The following is a 25,735-nucleotide window of genomic DNA, read 5'->3' on the forward strand; positions in this document are numbered from 1 at the left end:
TGAGGAGACACATCAACAAGCCAAAAAATTGTATAAAATTCTATGAATGAAAAACTTGGAAGACAAGTGCTTAGATATAACAGGCAAAATAAAATCAGTTATTTGCACAGTATTGCCATGAATCTAAACACATTTCAAATGTATTCAAATATATTTCAATAAAGCCTCTTTAATTTCTTACTCATTTTTCATGTTTCATTATGTCCTTTTTAATGCCCTTCTTTTATTTTTCCTTATTTTCTCTTTTACAACAAAATTCCCTTATGGTCAATTAGTTACACAGCAAAAATGTTTGTGGCTAAAAAGCTTACAGCAAAACTACCGGACATACATTTTCTTGTCTCTGCACTATGCTACTACTGCTAAATCACTTCAGTCATGTCCGACTCTGTGCGACGCCATAGACGGCAGCCCACCAGGCTCCCCTGTCCCTGAGATTCTCCAGGCAAGAACACTGGAGTGGGTTGCCATTTCCTTCTCCACTATATCACCCCCTAATAAACACCCCAAGCCATCACTCCCCCAAAATACTACTGCCAGGCTATGTAAACAGAAGATTTGCCAAAGCTTTCAGGTAAGAAATTGCCTGAGAATATTTCAAATGATTTAGAATTTAATATCAGATACTCCCATTCACAGAAGCCCCAAATCCCTGATCAGCCACCTGCCCACACAACCTCCAGCATCCAGGCATGTGCGGGCCTCCTTCTCTTCCTCTGACTGCCCTCAGGCAACCCTCCCATAAATGCTCTATTATCTCTTGTCCCTCCGCCTCTTTGCAGACCAGTCTCTCAGGGCCTCACACTCCACATCTACAGAAAACTCTAAAGGCAAGACTCTCCTTGTTTCTAGACAGACAGTTTTCTCCTAAGAGGAATGAGCTCTGGAAGCAGCTTCAACACCAATTACTCCAAAGCACCTTTCTCTCCCGGTTGTTCTGATTTAACACACTCCCTGGCTGCCAAGTGGTGTCTGAGCACTTTGGCTCCATTCTTTAGCGAATGCTTTTTCTTTTTCTTTTTCTTTTTGTAAAACCTTTGGGATCTCCCTCACCATCACGGTAATCTTTTCAGCATGCCTAGATCACGTCATGACCATCTGCTGATTTCACTGGGGTTGGATGGTGGGCAGGTAAGATGCAAGGGGCCAAAGGAGAACTTGGATGAACTCCAGGATCAAGACTCACTCCAAACTACGAACACTGATGTTCTTGGTTTGGTTCCAGTAAAGTATAGTCCTTCCTACCAACTTTTATTTTCTGACCTAGACTATTCATGGCCTACATCCACAGATTCTGACATTGAGCTTGCCATCAAGGACTCTAGGGTTTGTTCATCTAACATGGGTATTGGCCCAAACTTAGCTTCAGAGACTGGCAGAAGCGGGAGGAACATCAGGGATGTAAGGGACATGGAACCCTCACTAACCACCCCCTAACTCAAAGTCTGATCTTTATCCCAAAACCTAATTGTTCCGTCCCTCAGTGTCAGTGTTTTCCAATAGGAGATATTATTAGAATATAAGATTTACTATTATAAATAAGATTTATTATTATAAGGAGTTGGCTCCCATGACTATAGAGGCTAAGTCCGCAGATCAGTAGTCAGCCAGCCGAAAACCCAGGAGAACTAATAACGTAAGTTGCAGTCCATATCCAAAGGCCTGAGAAGCGGGAGAGTCGATGGTGCAGCTGCAGGTCCGCAGGCTGGTGACTTGAAACCCGAGAAGAGCTAATGTCTCAGTACTGGACTGAAGAAAGGAAGAGACCAATGTCCCAGCTTAAAGGATTCAGGCAGGAGGCTTTCCCCCATATGGGCAGGAGGGTCTGTCTTTTTATTCTAGTCAGACCTTCAACTGATTGAATGAGGTCCACCCACATTAGGGTGAGTGCTTTATTCACTCAATTGAAATATTGATCTTATTCAAGATACACTCAGAACAATGTTTAACCATGTAACCAAGACCCCTTGGCTCTGTCAAGGGGAAACGAAATCAACCATCACACTCAGCTTCTCTTTCGTTGTAACGGGCATAATACTGGCCACCTGGAGACAACACTGATGCAAATTGAAAAAGCACAAATGGCTAACATGGGTTTGAGTTCTGACCCTCTCACTTATCGGTTGTGCGACTTTGAGCTAGTCACTTGACTTTGTGATAGAGCCTTTTAATTTCAAGAAAGAAAGGAAAAGTGAAGCGAAAGTCGCTCAGTCGAGTCCGACTCTTTGCAACCCCATGGGTTATACAGTCCATGGAATTCTACAGGCCAGAATACTGCAGTAGAAAAGATGGTCTTTCCCTTTTCTAGGGGATCTTCCCAATCCAAAGAAAGGAAGAAAGGATGGGAAAGAAGGGGAGGAAGAAAAGAAAACAGAGGTAGAGAAAAAGAGAGAGAGGGGGAGAGTGAGAGAGAGAAAAGGAGAAGAGGATAATCTTATCTGCCTCACCTATTAGTTAAGCTTTCACGTAAGGTTAGTTCAGTGCCTCTCAACAATGGCCACACAATGGAATTACCTGGGGAGGGTTTTTTAATGCTGCTAGGGCACATTAAATCAGGAGATGGGACCCATGCATCAGTAATCAGTAAAGCTTCCTGGTGATTCTAATGTGCAGTCAGGGTTGAGAACCGCTAGATTAAATCTGTGAAACGTTTCCCCAAATGTTGGGAATTATCATTATCACCCTATGCTTATGTCAGCCCTTCATGTAGTAAGAAGAAATCTCCCGTTTTGAGACTTTACACGTATATACCAGTGCCCCACGTTGTTCAAATTAGAGCCATAAGGATAAAAGTGAGGTTTAAGGTGTTAACTACACTTGATCTTAGCCAAAAGGCCGAGAAGCAATCCTAAAGGAAATCAGTCCTAGGTGTCCATTGGAAGACTGATGTTGAAGCTGAAACTCCAATATTTTGGCTACCTGATGCAAAGAGCTGACTCATTTGAAAAGACCCTGATGTTGGGAAAGATTGAAGGCAGGAGGAGAAGGGGACGACAGAGGATGAGATGGTTAGATGGCATCATGGACTCAATGGACATGAGTTTGGGTAAACTCCGGGAGTTGGTGATGGAGGCCTGGCATGCTGCGGTTCATGGGGCCACAAAGAGTTGGATACAACTGAGCGACTGAACTGAACTGATACCTTATTTTATTCTGCTTCGCTTTATTGCACTTCACAGATATTGAATATTTTTAAAATTTAAAGTTTAACGCAACCCTCCATCAAACAAGGCTACCGAATCATTTTCCCAACAGCATTTGCTCGCTTCATGTCTTTGTGTCACATCTTGGTAATTCTCATGATATTTCAAGATTTTTCATTATTATTATATTTGTGATGATGACCTGTGATCAGTGATCTTTGATGTTACTAGTACAACTCACTGAAGGCTCAAATAATATTAGGCTTTTTTAGCAATAAAATATATTTTAATTAGGGTATGCACATTATTTTTTAAGCATAATGCTATTATTGCTCACTTAATAGACTACTGCTGCTACTGCTGCTAAGTCACTTCAGTCATGTCCGACTCTGTGACCCCATAGACAGCAGCCCACCAAGCTCCCCTGTCCCTGGGATTCTCCAGGCAGGAACATTGGAGTGGGTTGCCATTTCCTTCTCCAGGGCATGAAAGTGAAAAGTGAAAGTGAAGTCGCTCAGTCGTGTCTGACTCCTAGCGACCCCATGGACTGCAGCCTACCAGGCTCCTCCGTCCATGGGATTTGCCAGCCAAGACTACTGGAGTGGGTTGCCATTGCCTTCTCCGATAGACTATAGGATAATATAAACATAACTTTTTATGCACTGTGAAACCAAAAGTTTGTATGACTCGTTTATTATAATATTCACTTTATTGCAGTAGCTTGGAACTGAACCTGCATATCTCTGAGGCATGCCTCTGTCAGGCCAGCACCCCATACCATCCCCCAGCAATGGAAAGCAATGGAAATTTGGATCCTGGAGAAAGTTGCAAGGCAAACTTTCCAAGAGGAAGAGGTCCAAGAAGCCTCACTTTAGGAGGTGGAGATAATAAGAGACCCTTCCATGTCCCCCTCACTCTCAAAAGATGACTTTTTCTTCTGTCCAGAATATTCAAATATGGGGAGACAGGGAGTATATTAGTTGCTGCCCAGGGCTGGACGTATCGGCTGGGTTAGAAGATGGTAATAGCTAAAGGTTACCGTTTCTTTCTGAGGCGATGGAAATGTTCTTAAAGGGACTGTGGTGAGGATTTTTACACATGAGTGAATACACTAAAACCACTGAATGGTTGAGTTCTGTAGTGTGTGACTTATATCTAGCTCAGCTGGTAAAGAATCTGCCTGCAATGCGGAAGACCTGGGTTCGATCCATGGGTCGGGAAGATCCCCTAGAGAAGGGAATGGTTACCCACTCCAGTACTCTGGCCTGGAGAATTCCATGGACTATATAGTCCATGGGATCGCAAAGAGTCAGACACGATTGAGCAGCTTTCGCTATCACTTATATCTCAAGCTGTTTCTTTTTTTAAAGATGAACTTTTTTCATATTAGTAGAGAATACAGAGGGGTGCTTCCCAGGTGGCTTGGGCTTCCCATGTGGCTCAGCAGTAAAGAATCTGCCTGCAATGCAGGAGACACTGCTTTGATCCTTGGGTCAGGAAATTCCCGGAGAAGGAAATGGCAATCCACTCCAATATTATTGCCTAGGAAATCCCATGGACAGAGGAGCCTGATAGGCTACAGTCCATGGGGTCACAAAAGAGTTGGACACGACTTCATAACTAAACAACAACAGCAATGGAGAATATAGAAGCATCAGATGGAAATGCTGCTTGACATTAAATCATGTGTTCATTTGATTATTGCTTACTGACCTCAGAACATAAGCTTCATGAGGACAGAAGCTTTGTTTCACTCACCAGTGGTTTTCCAGAGTCCTAAACAGAGCCTGACACACAGCAGATGCTTGGAAAAGATTTGATGAATGAATGAAAGAATAAACATCTTGACCAAGCCTACCAGTCTCTGAAGGAAATCTTCTCCTTGTTCTAACGAAATAAGTGTCCTTCCTCCTTGCAAAGGTCTCTGGGGTGACACTGTCTTCCATAAGAGTACCTGGAGGAGGTTTCCCCAATAACCTGTGCCACTGGTATCATGCAGAACCCTGATTCCCAGGAGGCCCCAGATCCAACCATCACACCAGGATGCTCCTCCTCCATTTGACATTATCCCTTTTAAACCAGCTAAGTCAGTACCAATTAACACTCATTAATCTAATTTTCATGAAATTGGACAAGCAGACCCAAAAGTTCCCACTGCAGAACAAATTACTGGAAATCAGAGTGAAATACCTCTTCTGGCTTAGAAGCCTGCTAAGATGTAAAGGGCCTTTCCAGTGGGAATTGGCAAGCAGGTACAGTTCAAGGTCACCTTGCATGCAGATTGCTGCCTTACCATCATCCGAGGCTTGAGAAATGAAAGGTCTTGTAATAGAAGCCCTTTCAGTCTCGTTGGAACTGGAGCATAGTGAATCAATCACAGCACCCTTTCTGGCTGGTAATTCCTGGTGCCTGTCTGTACAGATACGTCCTCTCATCCAACCTTGAGATTTGAGGAAGAATGGAATCTTCCATTTGATGAGTGAGAACATGAAGGCAAAGGGGATCAGATTATGACTCACTTATGGGCCCAGAATCAGTAAAGGAGTCCTGCAGTAAAATAGCCAAGCCTGTGAATTTTGAACTCATCCCCAAGTTTGAGTACTAACTTCGGCGATCTCTCTCTGACCTTAGGCTGTCTATTGATTTCTAAGCCTCAGTTCTCTCATCTGCAAATTAAGTAGCAACTACAAATTGACTTCCCAGTGCTAAATAAGATAACACATATAAAACATTTATCACAGAGCCCAGCAAAAAGTATTTTCTCAATAAATGTTAGCTTAAAAAGAAACCATGCAGGCTCTATTCTACGTTTTGTGAAAAACTTCAATATACCATGTTCTGATCAATAATCATCCCAAGCCTTCACTTCCCTAATTCCTCCTGAATGAACCTCAGCTCAGGTAATAAGATGGGCATTAAATCCATGATGCATACAAACCTTCATCTGACATTTTCTGAAGGGTGAATAGATGGATGGATGACTGAGAATCAGTCATTGAATTACTGCATGAATGGGGAGGCAAATGGATGAGTGGCTAACAAAACTAAGGAATTAATGAATATACAACCTCTTTGTACTATATAAAGGCCCTTACTCGGACTATATTTCAGGTCTGCTCAATTATCACATTCCCAATATTTTCCATGATATTTTTATGTTTTATATATATATATGACTTTTATATTTTTATTGCCTGTCTCCTCCTACTAGAATGTAATCTCCAAGAAGGCAGGGATTTTTGCCAATTTTGTTTACTTTGGTGCCTTCAGCACCAAGCATAGTGTCTAACAAATAGGAAAACCTAACCCTGGATTTGGAGAAGGACATGGCAACCCACTCCAGGATTCTTGCCTAGAGAATCCCATGGACAGAGGAGCCTGGTGGGCTACAGTCCATGAGGTCATGAAGAGTCAGACATGACTGAAGTGACTTAGCACGCATGCACGCAACCCTGGATAAATACTTGTTAAAGGTACAATGTACCTTGATGCTCTCAGCCAACCAATGTGGAAGGTACAATTTTTGTTCTTGTGTGACTAATGAAAACACTGAAGCCCAAAAATGTAATTTGTCTAAGGACATACGGTTAATTAGTGACAGAGCACAGATTCTTACTAAACCTAAAGAGCACTCTTGACTTTTGTCAAAAAGGAACAACAGACCCAAATGGAATCACTTGTGCTAAGCTCACATCGCCAAACCAGGTCTTCATACCTAATGTAACTACTCTTTCAACCTCTTCCAGGAATGTAGTCTTGCCAGTCAATTTGGAACTTTCTGGATAGCTTCAATGAGGTAATCTGCCACACAGACCCTTCCCATCCCCCGGAGAAAGACGAGGTTAATCAGCCCGCTCCTTGTCCCTTCCTGTTTCTGCCCATAAAAGCCTTCCATTCTGTACACCTCCTCAGAGCGCCTTTCTACTTGCTGGATGGGATGCTGCCCAGTTCATGAATTGTTCAATAAAGCCAATTAGACCTTCAGGATTTACTCGGTTGAATTTTTCTTTAACACTATCGAGCAGTATTACCGCATTTTAGAATGAATGAATGCAGGTCAACTCTTCTAAAGAGTTTCCTGGCTTCAGCTGAATTTCTGATAACAGAACGCAGCTGGTCCCTAAGCAATCTTTTTCCTTCCCAGGTGGAACCATGATTGAATGAGGATCGCAGGGCCCTGGCAGAGAAGACAAGGGGCATATCCCCCAACCTAGCACTCCTAGAGGCAGGCAAGACTCAGAGGAATGTGCTCAGGGAGTGCTGGACTCAAGTCTCTTTTGTTTCAGCTTACAAACTTCAATTGGTTGCTAAGAGACTGTACAAAGGGAGGCCCATTAGAAGCCCTCAGAACCCACACACAGTTACATAATACCAGGCCCTTCCTTTATAGAAATGCAAATAATACACGTCCAAGACCAGCCGGCAATCTGTGCTGCCTGTGATAAGGGGATTTCTGTTTGGGGCCCCAAAGAAACCCCCTCTCAAGGGGGATGGGCTGTGGAGGAACCAAAGGATCCGGGAGGAGTGCCACTTCCAAAAGGACTTAAATATTAATTAACATGAGATCCAATCCCTACTCCACAATAACCGGATTTTATACGATCGGTATGCACATTAATTAATTCAATGATCCTATTGTGTTATTTCTAGCATTTTTTTCTGGAATTTCCAATCAACAAGCAGGGAAAGTCATTTTATGACCCCAAATGTTGCAAAAATGACATTTTCTCATCAAGTATAAGTACTTCTCGCTCTTGAAACTGTTTCCTGATCCGTACTTATCAAATCTAATTCAAACAAGGGGTAACAAAGAATAACCAGGTAATCTCTGTGTGCGCTTGTGTACCCAAAGTTAGCTTTACTTGGGATCTCCTGATATGGAGATGAATGTGATTCCTGGTCAGCATAGGAAGGCAGGTTTTGTGATTCATTGTTTTAAATAACAAGAAATACGTAGCCAGGATAACTCATCCACAACTACCTAACCCATGGCAATTACAGTGCCTTACATTAAATATACTTTATTCCACACGTATTCACAGAGCATCTCAGTTCAGTTCAGTTGCTCAGTCATGTCCGACTCTTTGTGACCACATGAATCGCAGCACACCAGGCATCCCTGTCCATCACCAACTCCCGGAGTTCACTCAAACTCATGTCCTACGTTCAGAACACATAGTTTAGTTTTCAAGGGGATGAGGGTACCACAGTGAACCAGAGAGACAGCAGCCCCATCCTCTTGGAGTTTACATTGTAATAGGGGAGAGAGCCTGGAAAATCCCATGGATGGAGGAGCCTGGTGGGCTGCAGTCTGTGGGGTCGCTAAGAGTCGGAAACAACTGAGCGAATTCACTTTCACTTTTCACCTTCACGCATTGGAGAAGAAAATGGCAACCCACTCCAGTGCTCTTGCCTGGAGAATCCCAGGGACAGGGGAGCCTGGTGGGCTGCTGTTGATGGCGTCACACAGAGTCAGACACGACTGAGGCAGCAGCAGGGCAGAGAGGTAATACGTATGTAAATAAAGAGTATCAGTTATTGACAAGTACTATGGACAGCAAGGAGATCAAACCAGTCATCCTAAAGTGAATCAACCCTGAATGCTCATTGGAAGGACTGATCAAAAGCTGAAGCTCTAGTACTTTGTTTACCTCACGTGAAGAGTCAACTCATTGGAAAAGACCCTGATGCTGGGAAAGACTGAAGGCAAAAGGAGAAGGGGGCAGCAGAGGATGAGGTGGTTAGGTACCATCACAGACTCAATGGATATGAATTTCAGCCAATTTCAGGAGATAGTGAAGGACAAGGGAGCCTGGCATGCTGCCATCCATGGGGTTGCTAAGAGTCAGACACGACTTAGCGATTGAACAACAACAGCGAAGATTTTAAAGCACAGTGATACAGTAGAGAAGGCGTAAATAAGGAGAAGGGTAACCACACAACTTCACTAAACCAGGACTATTGTCCTGGCTTAGTTGCTATAGAGCCCCTTTCACTAGTCAAATAAGTCCTCTAGATTTGACCATAAATTGTATGATCACCTTATTAGTGATCCTTCAGTGATAAGCTACATTAGACAAGGTAGTCAGGGAAAGCCTCTCTGAGGAGGTGACAATTCTGCTGCGACCTGAAAATGAACATAAGCCATCCTGGAAAGGGCATCCTGGGCTGAAAGAACCAGAAGTATGAAGTCTGAAGGGAGGAATGAGTCTGACTTTCTGGAGGAACAGAGAGGACAGCGCAGCAGAACCATGATGAGCAGAAGGGGAGGGTGCAAGCTGAGACTGGAGAGATGAGCAGGGGTCTGATCACGGGGAGCCATGAACAGCTGTGCCCAGATCTTTAATTCTAAGTAGTATGGGGGCCCGTTGGTAGTTTTAAGCAGAGGGGAGACGTGAGTCGAGATTTTAAAAGACGATTCTAACTGGCACAAGGAGAATGGATTTTAAAAGACCGTGGGTCATCACAGAGTGCCGGGCTGGGTTCCCTGTGTTACACAGCAGCTTCCACCAGCTACCTGCTTTGCACATGGTGGGGTATAAGATGTCAATGCCACTTGTTCAGTTTTTCTCACCCTCTCCTTCCCCCACTGAGGGGTGGGAGGGAGACATAGGAGGGAGGGGATAGGTGTGGCTAATTTACCTTGTTGCACAGCAGAAGCCAATACAATATTGCAAAAATAAAAATAAATTAATTAAAAATAAACAAATAAAAGACCACGGGTCAAATAGAAGGATTACCTAGGATGGCACTGCCACAGTCAAGGTGATGGAAGTTGGCAGCCTGTAAGAAGACAGAGGTGGTGGAGCTGAAGAAAGAAGAATGGACTCAGGTGTGTTTTTGAGGGAGACCTCACTGGACTTACCAATGGGTTAAAATGCACAGTGCATCAGAGAAGGGGAATAATCCTCAGTTTTTATGGGAATGACCTTGGGACTAGGATGCAGTGGGGCCCAAGAGTTGAGTGGAGATGAGACTCCATGGACAGACTAAGCACTAAGCTAGTGGGGTGACGCCAAAGGATGCTCAAACTACCGCACACTTGCACTCGTCTCACACGCCAGTAAAGTAATGCTCAAAATTCTCCAAGCTAGGCCTCAGCAATACGTGAACCGTGAACTTCCAGATGTTCAAGCTGGATTTAGAAAAGGCAGAGGAACCAGAGATCAAATTGCCAACATCTGCTGGATCATGGAAAAAGCAAGAGAGCTCCAGAAAAACATCTGTTTCTGCTTTATTGACTATGCCAAAGCCTTTGACTGTGTGGATCCCAATAAACTGTGGAAAATTTTGAAAGAGATGGGAATACAGACCACCTGACCTGCCTCTTGAGAAATCTGTATGCAGGTCAGGAAGCAGCAGTTAGAACTGGACATGGAACAACAGACTGGTTCCAAAAGGAAAAGGAGTATGTCAAGGCTGTATATTGTCACCCTGCTTATTTAACTTCTATGCAGAGTACATCATGAGAAACGCTGGGCTGAAAGAAACACAAGCTGGAATCAAGATTGCCGGGAGAAATATCAATAACCTCAGATATGCAGATGACACCACCCTTATGGCAGAAAGTGAAGAGGAACTAAAAAGCCTCTTGATGAAAGTGAAAGTGGAGAATATTCAGAAAACGAAGATCATGGCATCCGGTCCCATCACTTCATGGGAAATAGATGGGGAAACAGTGGAAACAGTGTCAGACTTTATTTTGGGGGGCTCCAAAATCACTACAGATGGTGAATGCAGCCATGAAAATAAAAGACGCTTACTCCTTGGAAGAAAAGTTATGACCAACCTAGATAGTATATTCAAAAGCAGAGACATTACTTTGCTGACTAAGTTCCGTCTAGTCAAGGCTATGGTTTTTTTCTGTGGTCAAGTATGGATGTGAGATTTGGACTGTGAAGAAGGCTGAGTGCCGAAGAATTGATGCCTTTGAACTGTGGTGTTGGAGAAGACTCTTGAGAGTCCCTTGGACTGCAAGGAGATCCAACCAGTCCATTCTGAAGGAGATCAGCCCTGGGATTTCTTTGGAAGGAATGATGCTAAAGCTGGAACTCCAGTACTTTGGCCACCTCATGCGAAGAGTTGACTCATTGGAAAAGACTCCGATGCTGGGAGGGATTGCGGGCAGGAGGAAAAGGGACGACAGAGGATGAGATGGCTGGATGGCATCACCAACTCGATGGACGTGAGTCTGAGTGAACTCCGGGAGTTGGTGATGGACAGGGAGGCCTGGCGTGCTCTTATTCATGGGGTCGCAAAGAGTCGGACACGACTGAGCGACTGAACTGAGCTGAGTGGGGCGATCTAAGGAGGGACCCCCATGGTCCAGGCACTGTAATGATTTTTGCACATCTGAATCTTGCCAAGCCTCACAACGGCCCCATAAGGGCAATATTATGAATGGGAGCAGGATTCACTGCCCCAAAATATGTCTCTTTAGCATAAAGATTACGTTAAGCTGATTATTTTTAAGAAACAGCAGATGCAGGAAAAGTTCTGAAAACAGAGTAGAAATTATCCTTTTGTAAGAGACATTATATTTATGGGGAAATATTCATCTGCAAGGGTGTCTTTCTCTCAGTACCAGGAAGAGCAGGATGGTTCTAAATCACAGGAAACTCTTATCTGTGGAGAAGGCTTGACCTAAATCTGTGTATCAACCACAGCCTTGTTTACGATGCTCTGCCTGATAACCTCCTGTAACTGACACCCCAATATCTTTCGTCTTTAGCTGGATGCGGAACTAAAGGTAATGGCTTCAGCCGTCTGGGGCGTTACTCAGTTTTCCTGGGCATCTCGCGTGTATGCAGAAGGCATGCACGTGTAGTTAGTCACTCGGTCATGTCTGACTCTGCGACCCTATGAACCGTACCCTGCCAGGATCCTCTGTTCATGGGATTCTCCAGGCAGGAAAACTGGAGTGGGTAGCCATTCCCTTCTCCAGGGAGTCTTCCCGACCCAGAGATTAAAGCTAGGTCTCCTGCATTGCAGGTGGATTCTTCACCAGCTGAGCCACTAGAAGGTGTTGATTTTATTAAACTTCTGTTTGTTTTTCTCCTGCTAATCTATCTTTAATTATGGGGTTGGAGAAGGCAATGATAACCCACTCCAGTATTCTCGCCTGGAGAATCCCGTGGACAGAGGAGGCTAGCAGGCTATAGTCTATGGGGTCGTAAAGAGTAGGACACGGCTGAGTGACTGTCACTTTCTGACTGAGGGGGTCTCAGCCAAGAACCTAGAAGGATATAAAGAAAATTACTTTTCCACCCCTACAACACAGATGAAAGAAAACATCCTCAGAGATGATACATGATTTGCACAAGTGACTAAGCTGTGCTTCAAAGATGTGCACTAGAATTCATGTAACATCACACCCTACAGGAAATCCGGCAGAATTTCACATACACACACAGAGACTGATCCCCATTTTGCCAGATCTAGGATTTTTACTTTGAGGTAATCTTTAGATAATAAAAATTGGATTGAATTGGTTGGAACTTATCCTAGGGAAATGTTACAAGGTAATACTTTGGAGGGAGGTGAGGAGGGGGAAATATCCAGGGCAAGGCTGTAGCTTCTTTTCAGACTCTAAAGAATAAGAAACATAGTCCAAAGTCTTGAACAAGCAATTGAAAGAACCTCCCAAGATAAGTTAAAAAAAAAATCCCATAGAGTAAGTTCTAAACATTTCCTTGGCTTTATTCAATGATTCCTGAGTTACGAAGCATCTAACACCTAGAAACGAGCTCTGAGAAGCTATGCAGAATGAAAGACTTTTAAAGGCAGAAGGAAACAGAACAAGAAGATTATGCTGGACGGTCTAGGGTTGGTCATGGCAAGGTCACTTTCCTTCAGGGGCTGGTGGGGGTCTGTCAGCAGGTGACCTCAGTGGTGCTGAGCAGGTGCCTCCTGACTGTCAAGATTCCATTTCTGAGAGGGCTGAAACAGTGGTTAAATTGAGTCTCAGTTTGGTGATGTGGGGCTTAGCATAAGCGACTGCATTTGGGGTTTGTGTTTTGTTTTTAACAACAGTACAGTCCAGGAAAAAGTCTTGGAATGAAGGATTCAACCACCAGGATAAATAGAGAGGGGTTTTTTTTGTTTTTTTTTTCCCACGAATCTTCAATTCTCGACGTGAGCCAAAGTTATTCCTTTTGAAATCCCAAGCCCCAGTAAGATTCCCCCAGCTCTGAAGTAGACAGAACACTGATGTCAGAGGAGATTTCCAGAGGCCCATTGCACAGACCAATGCATGTTTGAGAGTCCCAGCATCCTGGAAGTCTGCTTTGTCCAGATGGGACTGTCTGTTGCAAATCCCAGTTAGTCTCACCTTGGGAGGGTCTGGCTTTAATCCAAACTGGTCCTGACCAGTCTTGCCTTTGGTGACAGTATCATCATTCCTCCCAAGGGCTACATTTCCCCCACCATCTGGCAGGGAATTATTTTGCTGAAATACAGTGAAGGCTGGGCTCAGGGAGGAGAGGAGAGAATCCACCATGGTCTCAGGAAACAAGAGGAGGTTGAACACTTAGTTTCAAACAAATCCTATTAGCAATAACATGGATCCATGGAAAGATTCTGCTCGACAACTCTGAGGATAGACAGGAATGTGACAGTATAAATATGCTGAACTTGTCAGGTTGAATGATAAAAAGTCAGTTCATTTTCAATTTTCTAGATGCAGAATCTGTGCCACTAATTTTTCTGCTTTTAGCCTTAGTGAGAGAGTGATGCCAGCCCAGGGGCTGTCAAAGCCCTCACAGAGCAGGATTATTTGATTTTTAGTTCATTTTAATGAAAACATAGCTGTGGCCTCAGAATGGGAGATTCTACCTCCCAGGACGCATTTTGGAAATGTGTGGAAGTTTTGACGTGAAAGTCACTTAGTCATGTCCAACTCTTTGTGACCCCATGGACTATAGAGTCCATGGAATTCTCCAAGCCAGAATACTGGAGTGGGTAGCTATCCCCTTCTCCAGGGGATCTTCCCAACCCAGGGATCGGACCCAGGTCTTCCTCATTGTAGGCAGCTTCTTTACCAGCTGAGCCACCAGGGAAGCCCAAGAATACTGGAGTGGGTAGTCTATCCATCTCCAGGGGATCTCCCAGATGCAGGATTCAAGCTGGGGATTCTTTACCAGCTGAGCCACCAGTGGAAGCTTTGAGCTGCCCTAATTGTGGGGGTGGGGCACCGCGGGTATTGACAGGGTGGAGTCCATGCCACAGAGAGGGGCACTTCAGGCCCTGCAGAATTGCCCCACATCCCAGGCGACTTTCTAATGTCCCTCTGGACACTCAGTCACTGAAAAACTTATTTATAAAGTCTGCTTTCCCTAGAAACACAAAGTTATTTTTTCACAGTCTTAATTTACACTGAAATGTCTGCAAACTAAATTGTAAATCTTGCTTTGTTTTATTCAGAACTTTACCAGAAATTTGTTCACTATTTCAGGAACCCCCATTACTGGTAGCAAAGCCATTCAAAGTAGGAGAGTCCCCAGTAACACACATCTGTATCAGCGGGCTTCTGTCAGCATGCCATTCATGATGATTTTAGATAGAGATGCAAGAATCTGTCTTCATCATCTCTTCTATCGTCACAACCAAGCAGTTACATATTAAAATACAAATTATTTTATACAAACTACTTTCTCTTACTCTCCTGTATAATATAGGTAGGACATTCTATTAAATTTTATGAAATTATGTGTGAGTTATATAACCTATGAATTTCATTTCAGGATAGTTAAGGGGATGTCACAAAATATTAGTTATAAAAAAGGGGCATTGGATCTGACAGGGTAGAGAACCATAGAAACGCAATGAAATAACATTATCAAAGAAAAGTTTGAAGACAAAGAAAATCACCCTGGTTGGTGATTCTCAGCCATTCCTTCCCAGTCCTCTTCCTCACACTTGTTCCCTTTTGAAGAGTTGCAATTACAGTTCACATAACCATACAGTCCAAGTTACAGTTATACTTGCAATTAAAATTTGGCTATTCGCAGCCACCCTGTGAGGAAATCCATATGATGGATCTGAAATCTGAGAATCAGAGAATTTCTGCATATTTACAACATTTATGAGCACCTGAGCCAAGTTTTCACTCCAACTTTGACTTCAGAATGGGCTGCTCCCAAACCAAAGTCTGTTTTCATGATAAATGTTAGCTTTTGCTGGTGCCATTTGTGGCTCAGATGGTAAAGAATCTGCCTGCAGTACAGGAGAACTGGGCTCGATCTCTGGGTTGGGAAGATCCCCTGGAGGAGGAGAATGGCAACGCACTCCAGTATTCTTGCCTGGAGAATCCCAGGGACAGAGGAGCCTGGTAGGCTACAGTCCATGGGGTCGCAAAGAGTCAGACACTACTGAGCAATTTACACTTTCAATTTTGCTGGTGCAAATGATTCTTGGATACAAGTAGTAGAGGCCAAGGGTGCAGGAGAAGAAGACTGGAAGGAGACGAAAAGAAAGAGACAATGGAGGGTTAGAAAGTGGAGGAAGAAAAGGTGGCGGGGAGGCTGATGGCTAAGGCAGGTGGAAATGGTATGGACAGAAGGGAAGAGAGAGAGCAAGAGGAGGATACAGAAGTATTCATCCAGTGAGTTGTTTTATCCACAAGAAGGAAAACAAGATTTAATTGACAGATTTACAAGCCAAGATGAAATAAAAATGAAATGTGGGAAATCAAACAAGGCCAGCAGCCCAAGCGTCTATAATTCCAACCCGCAGCAGCACCAACAGGCATCGGGCGTGTTCGTTCAGGACAGGATCTGGGTCTGTTTTCAGCACCAGCCTCTGGTGGTGTCTGGGCCTCATCAGCTGGTACTCCCGGGGTCTGCGTGGGGTCCACGCTGAGCCTCAGAACTTGAGGGTGAAGCTGAGACCTGCAGCTGAGGCCCCCTGGTTTGTGGTGGCTGTCACCCAGCTATGTGCAGTCCCAGCCTTCCTCAGGGGGCTTCAGGCTGGTGCCAACCTTCACTCTGCTGCTTGCGGTTGGCGGGCCATACGGGAACATCAGGGAGCCAGTGGGATGGGGTGGGAGCATCTCATGGAAATACTCGGCTTGGAGCAATCCTCTGAGTTGACCCTGCACCCTGGGAAGCAGATCACAGGTGGAAGCCCGAGTCAGCGTGGAGGATGTCACAGGGGTGCTTGTGGAGGTCATCTTCTGGACTTCAAGGACGTCTTTTTGCAGCCAGCCTCCATTTTCTCACTGGCGGTCTTCAGTTCCATAAATATCTAATTGATCTGATCAATTTCCACCTTCCCAGGTAACAGTGGCTTCTGAGTCAGCATCACCCCTCAAGATGCAACCCACCAGCTACAGGTCCACAGATGTCCTGTTCCTCCACACAAAGCAGCTGTTCTGGGGTAGAGGACCACGAGGTCACGCCAACCACAGTGTGACCTTCAGTAAGGGTGTGGCCTGACTCCCACTTGGAGGATGACCACCTGGCTCAGCAGCAGTTTGGCCAGCTGTTCTGGATCCAATTTTTCCTGCAGAAGCTGGAAGGAGCATCAAGGTCTTCACCTCCTCAACAAAAAAGACTGCTTCACAGTCTCCATCAGGCTCTTGAGATCGTCCATGCAGGTCCATGCAGATCTTTACACTGTAGACCTGTCCATGTCCCCCTACAACCATTCCTCTGATGGTGACAATGCTGGGGTGCTGGGCCTTGAAGTTGATGGTGACTCTCCCCCAGGAGCATGATCAGAAGCCCTCTTCTCTGCTTGCAGCCCCTTCATAGCCACAATCCATCTGTTTCCTGTCCCTGCTCCTTGCTCCGCCCCTCAGTGCCTCCTTCCATCCTCCGCGCTCTGACAGCGCTGGAGGCACAGGGCTGCCGGGCGGCTCCTGTTTGAGCTCAGTGGGCTCCCAGGTTGGGCTTCACAGATCTCCTTAGATCCAGCACTGCTCTGCGGGGAGTCCTCGCCCACCAAACGCCTCCCTCCCCTTCTCCGGTGTCCCCAGAACTTGGTCAAATCATACTCTGGAACAACTGTCAGATGACTTCACTCTCCAGCTCTTCATCCTCATTCATTGCTTCAGCCAACCGTCCAGAGGGTTCTTGGAGCTGCTCCCTGCCTCCTGGCGGGCCCCCTGCTCAGTCTCCCCTACTCCCCTCCTTCTCCTTTCCTCCCCCACCCCCTCGTCTTCCTTTGATGAACTTGGGCTGGAGTCCACTGACAAGGACTCAGCTGGTTTTCCTTCCAGTGTCCCTGATCTCCTGTGAGTCAGACAGCAGGTCTCTCTTTCACTTTCTGCTCATTTACTGGCTCCCCGCAGGATACCAGAGTGTGCAGCTGTGTCCAGCGGCAACTTCATTTAATGCCATGCTCCTGTCTCAAGGTCCAGTAGTGGATGCGCAACTACCCTCCAGCCTCATGCTGCCTGCGCTCTGCCTCCTCCTGCTGTTCCTTTCTAACTGCCCAAGGTGGCCCCTTCTCTCCTGAAATGTTCTCTTGCCATCTCCCACCTGCTTTGTCTTTCTCAGCGGACTTTATCTTGTTCTCAGATTTCTTTCTCCCTGGCAAGCATCCCACCTTCTTCTGAATGGCTGTGATGCCCTACCTTTCTCTTTTGTCTTTCCTATGATGAGCTTTTTCTTTCCAATATATTCTCAGGGGATTTGATAGCCAAAGAATTGTGGTCCTCTCTTCTGTCTTCCACAGGATCCTCTCTTCCAAAGTACCCCTCCCTTCTCTGCTCTGGCCACGAGTGGTCCCTCAGCTTCCGCTCCTCAAGGGAATCACATTTTGCACCTAAGTCATCAGAATTTGTTTAAGGACTTTATCTCTGCTTTCTCCTCTGGTTCTTTCCATGGTACCTTTGCCTGAAGGCTTTCATCTAAAGTTTTCACTTTCCAAGAGAACTTTGCATCACCCATTTGAGTGAAATACCCTGTGCTGCCATCACTGGTCTCAGAACCTGAGACCAGAACCTGGTCACTTCCTGTGTTAGCACAGACTGATTTATTTATACCAATCCAAGTTGTTTATTTAAGCCATCTGCTGCCATAGCAAAGAAAGAGAAGATCAGATTCTGGTAGGAAGGGAAAGAGATGGGGAAAGAGGAGGTGCAGAGGAGAGGAGCTGGAGGGGAGGGGAGTAGCAAGGGAGGAGGAAGAGGAAGGAGAGGTGGGGGTGGGAAGATGGAGGAGCTAGTGGAAGACCCTGAAGTAGCATTGAGCTCTGCTACCTGTGACCACAGGCCAGTCACTTCTCTCTGTGTCTGCTTTTCCATTTACAGGTCTGTCTTGTAATTGCACAAGGCTGCAGAAAGGCCAACCAGCACCACAGATGAGAGAGAAGGCTGGAAAAGTTTAAAGGTCTGACACTGAAGCGGAAAGGGCCATGCTCTAGCTTCCTGTGGGGGCCTCCCTGCTGGATCCTTGGTGCCCCAAGTGGGTATGTTTGTGAGGATCCTATGTGTGCCTTCTCTCACAGCCCCACCCACACAGAGGAACCAACTGAAATCCAGCCATCAGCAAGCAGCTCATATGCCAAGATTTCCCCCAGTCTATGCCGTTCCCATGCTAAGAGGATAGTCTTGGCCCGACCAGAGGGATATGTGAAGCATTTGTCACTGAGGTCCATTGAATTTTATTAGCAATTTTCTCCTTTGTTAGCAATTTCACATTGCATATTAGCATTTGTTTTCGTATCATATTAGTATTCATCACAAAAGGCTAATCCTATTAGCACTTTTTACATTGTGTTAGAGAAAACAAATAATCGTTTGGTACCAACGTGTCACTGCAACAAGAATGGCCTTGTTCACCTGCTGTTTACTGCAGATCTGCCCCACCTCTCTGCAGAATTACCTACAGAGAAAGCTCACAAATTTAGATTCTATGAGCCACGTGAACTGTTTCAGAATTGGGATTTGCACTCCCAAAATTCCCACCCGATCGTTCATGCATTAAGTTAATATTTATTGAGCTTATACGTGTACCAGGCATTATGCTAAATACTGGAGATGAAATGGCTAGTAAGACTCTTTGGACAAAAGACAACCAAATATTTTCTTCAGGTTACAGTAACATAGAAACAAATTGCAAAGATATATTTAAGCAGACTTTTTAAGAGCATCTTGTGCCTGGCTGAACCTATTAGAAATAATCCTGTATTTTCATTATATTTCATAGTTCAACATTATCTTGATTTGTTTCTGAAAAAGTAAGGTGTTTTGAGCATTCTAAGCTTTACAAATGTAGAAATTTGTAGTAGACACGCAAAATTTAAATAGATTTTATTTCTCTAAAAAATGAATCTACTTTCTTATATTTTCATTTTTTCTCAAAGGAAAATTGACCACGCCTCACTCATCAGGTCCAGATACTGAAATTCTTGCGATTTCTGGTAAATGGCTCATTTACCAGGGGAATGGCCATTGGAACCCTGACAAGGGTATGTCACCTGCAGGTCCCAGAGGCCATGCAGATGACATGTAAATAAGGGGGAAGAGACTTTGCCAACTGCGAAACTTGCTACAAATATGTAGAGCTATGGTTACAAATCAAGTTGATGTGTGTGCTAGGGGAAAACATGATGAAGACCAAGAGTTAAGAGTATTTAGAAATACTCTTAATTTAAGTATTTAAGAAATCCTCTTTTGCAGAAGAAATCTTTAGCTGCCGGGTGAGGTCTATGAACTCCATCTCAGAAAATTTAGGTTTTTAGATATATAAAGTAAATTACATAGTAATTCAAAAGAAACATTATATTGAACTATAATCACCGCAATATTTTTTTAATTGTGATGAACCAATATATGAGGTTATTTTTTTAATTTTAAACATTTATTTTTAATTGGAGGATAATTGCTTCACAATACTGTGTTGGTTACATGCATACATCTGGCATACATCAACATGAATCAGCCATAAGTATAAAAATGTCCCCTCCCTGTTGAGCCTCCCTCCCACCTGCTACTCCATCCCGTGATTCCAAGGAGTCACAAAATGCCAGGTTTGTGACTACCTAAAAATATTTAATGGAAAACTTAATCCAGTTAAATGACTAGATGCTCCAGTAATGATGGGTGCTCTTAAAGAGCTTTATAAAGAAATCAGTTATTATTTAAACGTGAAAGTGTTAGTTGCTCAGTCATGTTCAACTCTTTTAGACCCCACGGACTATAGCCTGCCAGGCAACCCCATCCATGGGATTCTCCAGGCAAGAATACTGGAGTGGGTTGCTATTTCCTTCTCCAGGGGATCTTCCCAACCCAGGGATCGAACTTGGATCTCTCACATTGCAGGCAAACTCTTGACCATTGAGCCAGATCAAAGAGAGGCCTGGTCCATAGAGGTGATGATGACAAGGATGACGATAATGATAACTGTACAACCTTTTGGGCCCCGGTTCTTCATCCCTCTCTGTATCCACATCCTTGCCATAAAACTTTGCAGTTCCTTTCACAAAAGGGAGGGGGTGTATTTCCTACTCTGACTTTGGGCGCAACCACATGCCTTGCTTTGGTAAATGGGATATTAGCAGACATGACACAAAGAAAGTGAAGTCGCTCAGTCATGTCCACTCTTTGGGACCCCATGGACTGTAGCCCACCAGGCTCCTCCGTCCATGGGATACCCCAGGCAAGAATACTGGAGTGGGTTGCCATTTCCTTCTCCAGGGGATCTTCCCAACCCAGGGATCGAACCTAGGTCTCCTGCATTGCAGGCAGACGCTTTAACCTCTGAGCCACCAGGGAAGCACAGGAGGGATCTAAAATAAACTTGTGTGGTTGAGCAGACTCTTTTTGACTCTACCATCACTGTGAGAAGAGCTTTCCCTGGGTAGTTGCCTCCCTTTCAGCCCAAGCCCCAGAAAAAACACATGAGGGTCAGAGCCACCCTATGGAGTGAAATAGATACTTATAATCATGTGCCGTTAAGATTCTGTAGATGTGTGTTATGTAGCAGTAGCCAGCTAATACATGGTGGTGAGGGCAATGATGATAATAATAAACAAATCCAAAGGAATTTTCCTCCAGTTAACAAATAAATTAAAACTGACAAACAAGTTTGCTTCTATTTATAGAGTGGACGAGGGCCTGGGTTGTGAGATCTGACCTGATTCAAATCCAGGTTCTGCAAGTTACTATGTAATTAGAGCCTTCAGCCCCTGTTAATCTCAGTGTCCTCATCTGTAAAAGAAGAATCATATTTTTCTTACTGTGTAGTCATGCAGAATCAATCAGATGATGCCTAGTAAGAGCGTGGTACAGAGTAAGCACACAACAAAACAAGAAGAAAGAGAGGGAAGGGAGGGAGGGAAGGAAGGCAGGGAGAGGGAAGGAGAGAGGAATAAGGAAGGAAAGTTCATGAAAACAGAAAGTTCACCTGGAAATGAGGGCAAAGATTCACAGTCCACATTTCACCTGCCTCCAAATTCTTTCCATCCAGCCTAGATACTGAGAAGGATGTTGCACCACCCTCCCTGGGCCTCCCAAGACAGACAGCATCTCCAGGAGTAGCTTGCCTGGTGTTTAATGCTCTCATAAGGCCTCTCTACCTTTTAAACCCGTTGCCGCAGGAATACTGCTCTCATACTGGCAAAAGACTGGCAGAAAGAATGAGGAGGAGGGAAAAAAAAAATCTACTCTCATGTATTCTCACTGGGAAATTATCCCTAGCCTTTGATACATTAAAATGAAGAGCCAGTAAATGCCTGTTGTCATGGCAACATTTTGCATGCCCCCCCCCCATGATTGGTGGTGCAAGTTCACTTTCCTATGGGTGTTGCAGCCTAATTAACTGTTATTTTTGTCAGTGTGGATGAAGAGCCCACACTTGGGGGGGTTTGGCAGTGATTGCAGCCCCTGCAGACCAAGTTAATTTTCATAGACTACAAAGAGAGAAATGGCTGAGTCCCAATCATATTTATAGTCTCAGGAAAGTTGCCAATGTTTAAGTAAGAGTCAGAGAAAATATTCAAGCACCTCCAACTTCGCTCTTTGGCAATTTCAATTTCTCCTAGCAGCCACAAAACTTATTTGGGTTGGAGAGGGGTTAATCGCAGCAGTTAACCCACATAAAGAATCAGACTTTTGTTCCTGGTTCCAACTGACTTGGCCCCCACTGCCTGCACCTTGCCTGCCCCACCAGGCCCTCGTACATTCATACGCCTGGCCTCGCTAGAATGTCTAGCTTTGCACCATCATCCCATATAGGCTGGTACCACATAGTAACAGCATGCAAGCCAGACTAGCAGGGACATGTGAAAGCTGTTCGATCTATTTCTCTATCTCCACACCCAACTGTGTCCCAATTATGCTAGCCAACTTGGTGGAGCTGGTCAATTCCCCAGAGACCTCCAGGAAAGGAATTCCATGTTGCCACAAGTCTGAACATCAGAAAACTGTCTTATCTCAATTTAAACCAATTTGCTTTCAATTTAGATTCTTCAACGAGCTGGACTTGACCTGTTATAATGTGAACTGCTTAACTCATACTCTCTCTCTTGTTTTTTTTTTCCTGCTTCCTGCCATGTGCTTTTCAAAAACGGAAACACTCTCCTCTTCAGGAAAGGAGAAAACAAATGTTGCACTGCTAAGAACACAGGTTCCATTCTTAGGAGAAGTAAGCGCTTCCTGAGGGTCTAGGGGCTTAGAGCTGATAATATAGCACATGCTTTGAGGGCTAAATAATGTAGAGGATATGGGTGGGAAGTGAAGTTAATCTGGGAAGAGGGGAGAAGTGGAAGAAACCTCGGATTGAACCCCTAGTGCAGTGAACCTAATGCCCAACAGCTGTCTCAGGAGGTCTTGTTGCTGTTCAGTCTGAGTTGTGTCCAACTCTTTGTGACTCTGACCACTCTGCTCCTTTGCATACCCTTTCTTTTTGTTGGGAGACGTCTCCACTTTGTGGTAGAAGCTTAAAATTTTCTTTCCCAGGAGCTCTTGCAGCAAGGACATAGGCATGTGGAATAAACTCCTCTAATCAGCCATATCTGTGCAAGACTTTGAGGGGAAGCTGGTTGCCCCCAGAAATCTACTCTGGGAAGAAGGGCAGCAGGAATGCTCAGCTTCCAGAGGCAAGAAAGATAGAGATTCTTGCAATAGCATCACTTGCAGGGTGCGAACAGATGGACCAGAATGTCTGGATGGGTAAGCCCTTTGCACAAGGCTGTAGTGCAGTTTCAGTTATGCTTCTAAATCCATGGCTTCTAAGCCAGGTTCTCTGGAGATTTTCTGAGTGTGTGTGTGACAAATAGTCTTTAATAAAAAATCTCTGTGCATGTGTGTGTGTACATGTGAATACACACATGTGTTGGATTGGAGGTTTGAAGTAGAATGAGGCTGGTCCAAGGAATCTTTGAAACAGTCCCCAGTTCTTATCCAGGAGATCACATCTGGGATTATCTGACACCATAACCTACAGAGCCACCATGATCTTAATTAAGTCAGAGTGGGTAATGTCTCACTTCTTGGAGATAAGACTTTTCTGGCATCCAGGGAACTGGAGTTTGGTCCTGAGTTTGAGAAGTAAGAAGTAACTGACAAATATCTGGCTCTTGACAACTGTTGAAAGTGTAACGTTATTATAAGCAGTGGCCCTTCACAAACATTTCACCTGTTTGGTTAGAGCTGTGTCTAAGTCAAGAGGGGACCTGTCTTTCTTCCACCCAAGGCTCTGTCTGTGGTCACACCCTCATGAAGGGATCATCAGTTCTATGTGTGATCCCAGAACCCCGAGTTTCCTTTCCACAATTTAAGGCTTTCCACTCATAATTTCCCTTGTGGCCATTCAACCATCCATTTGACAGCTTAGTAATAACTGTATGCCTGGCACTGCACTGACCACATGAGAGAGAGATGTAAACCAAAGGTCTTCCTTGTTGAGAATATCTCAGTGCAGAGCAGTGTTTAGCAGAGAGGAACGCTTATTTTTTCCAAGTAAGATCTTATGCAAAAGGCACTGAAAAGAGAAATAAAAGTGAGAAAGCTATAACTGAAGCCAGGAGGGGTCTGAGCTCAACCCACTAAACTTCCTCCTGAATCTTACTTCCCAATTCATTCTAAAGGATGGTAAGGAATTCTCCCAGACCTCTAGGAACTTTTAGCACAAAAACTGAAGGACACTGACCTATGTAGGATGCATACGGGAATCAGGGCTGGACTTTTAAAACATTTTTTTCCTATGTATTCTCTCTCTTGAGGAGTTGAGGGAAATCTTTCTGGTTCTTCTCCAGTTCTGTGTTTCCATTTCTGAGCAAACCTCTCTGTAAGCTCATTCTATCTTTCCCCCTTATCTTCATTCCCTCTGTCTCTCCTCAAATATCCACCTCCCCCATAACCTTCAGAACCCACAGAAGACTGGAGGCAATGAGGCTTGACAAGTGTGGTGGGCATTTTTTGGTTTTGTCTGATCAGCGTTTCTTTCTTCCTCTTCTGGGTACAACAACCCCTTTGTCCTGAGAGGGGTCACACCTTCCTCCTGCTCTCAGACCACATCACTCAGGGGATGGTGACTTCATTCTTGGCTCCAGCTGGAAGTATGTGACTCAGGCTGGCCAACCAGAGCCCACCATATCCTCGATCCTTGGTGACTGGTTTATTGGAAGTAGGTGGCCTAATCAGAGCTTGGAGAAGCAAAAGTTTTTCTACTGAGCTTGAGGTGTGAGACTGCAAGCCTGATTGTCTCCAGAGCGTGATATAGAGGGAATATAGGTCTCAGACCAGCACACCTTCTTGGCCTCCATTCACACCTCATCCCACAGATGAGAGGCAGCTGGAAGGGGTCAGGGGACCAGAGTGTCCTGGTCTCAAGTACATCCTTCACCAGGGTTCCACTTGCTCAAGATCTGTGTGTTCATCCTTAAAAAGACACCCCTCCCCATCATTAGATCAGCGTCGTTTAATAGTAAAGGGAGTGGTCTCCATTCCTGCTCCCACCAATCATGGGCTGCATGAGTCAGGGGCCAAGTCGCTTGGCCTCTCAAAGCCTCAGTTTCCTCATCAGTAGATTAGGGATATTAGCACTTTTGTCATTGATTGTTGTGAGAATTTAAGGAAATCGTAGAAGTGTGTACTTTATCACAGTACTTGGTTTTTTAGCAAATATTCTAAAATAATCACTATTAGCTCAAAAGGGAAAAAAAAAACCCAAGAGTAGCTATCCAGGCTCTAGAAGACTTTGAATTTTCCATGGTCTCTCTCAGTAGGTAGGGGAATAGGCAGTCAGTTTATTCTATCCCTTAGAAAGAAAAGACTTTGGGCGGGGGGTGGCCATGAGGACTGGAATATAAAACTTCAAGGAATGGTTTAAGACTTAGTCTTCAAAGCTCTGCCACTCCTTGACAGGAGCCATTTTATGCCTGACTGTCAGCTGTGACAAGCGGGAAGTGGCCGATCTCTGCAGAGGGGCAGATAGTGTAGCTCTCACGGTGTCATGCTGGGTGTTGAAATGCTGCTCAAATCGATTCCCCCACTCCCTCTCCAGTCTTGCCTTGCATTTATTGCCCTCTGATTCTTATTGAGCAGCCAGTGAGCCCCACCAGTCTCTGCTCCATTCTTATTGCCAGCCAGAGCAAAAAAAGGAGGATTCTGTTCATGCCCACGGAATAACTCAAAACAATGGTGA

The 25,735-nt window shown here is 44.7% G+C and overlaps 1 non-coding gene across 1 annotated transcript; it reads right to left on the bottom strand.

Moving 5' to 3' along the window:
• Window positions 1–20,790: 20,790 nt before the first annotated feature.
• TRNAC-GCA (transfer RNA cysteine (anticodon GCA)) lies at window positions 20,791–20,862 on the bottom strand. The gene has a single exon. It is a non-coding gene; the product is annotated as a tRNA-Cys (tRNA).
• Between the last annotated feature and the right edge of the window lie 4,873 nt (window positions 20,863–25,735).

The sequence above is a fragment of the Ovis aries genome, chromosome 24 (assembly GCF_016772045.2).
Source record: "Ovis aries strain OAR_USU_Benz2616 breed Rambouillet chromosome 24, ARS-UI_Ramb_v3.0, whole genome shotgun sequence".
Lineage (NCBI taxonomy): Eukaryota > Metazoa > Chordata > Mammalia > Artiodactyla > Bovidae > Ovis > Ovis aries.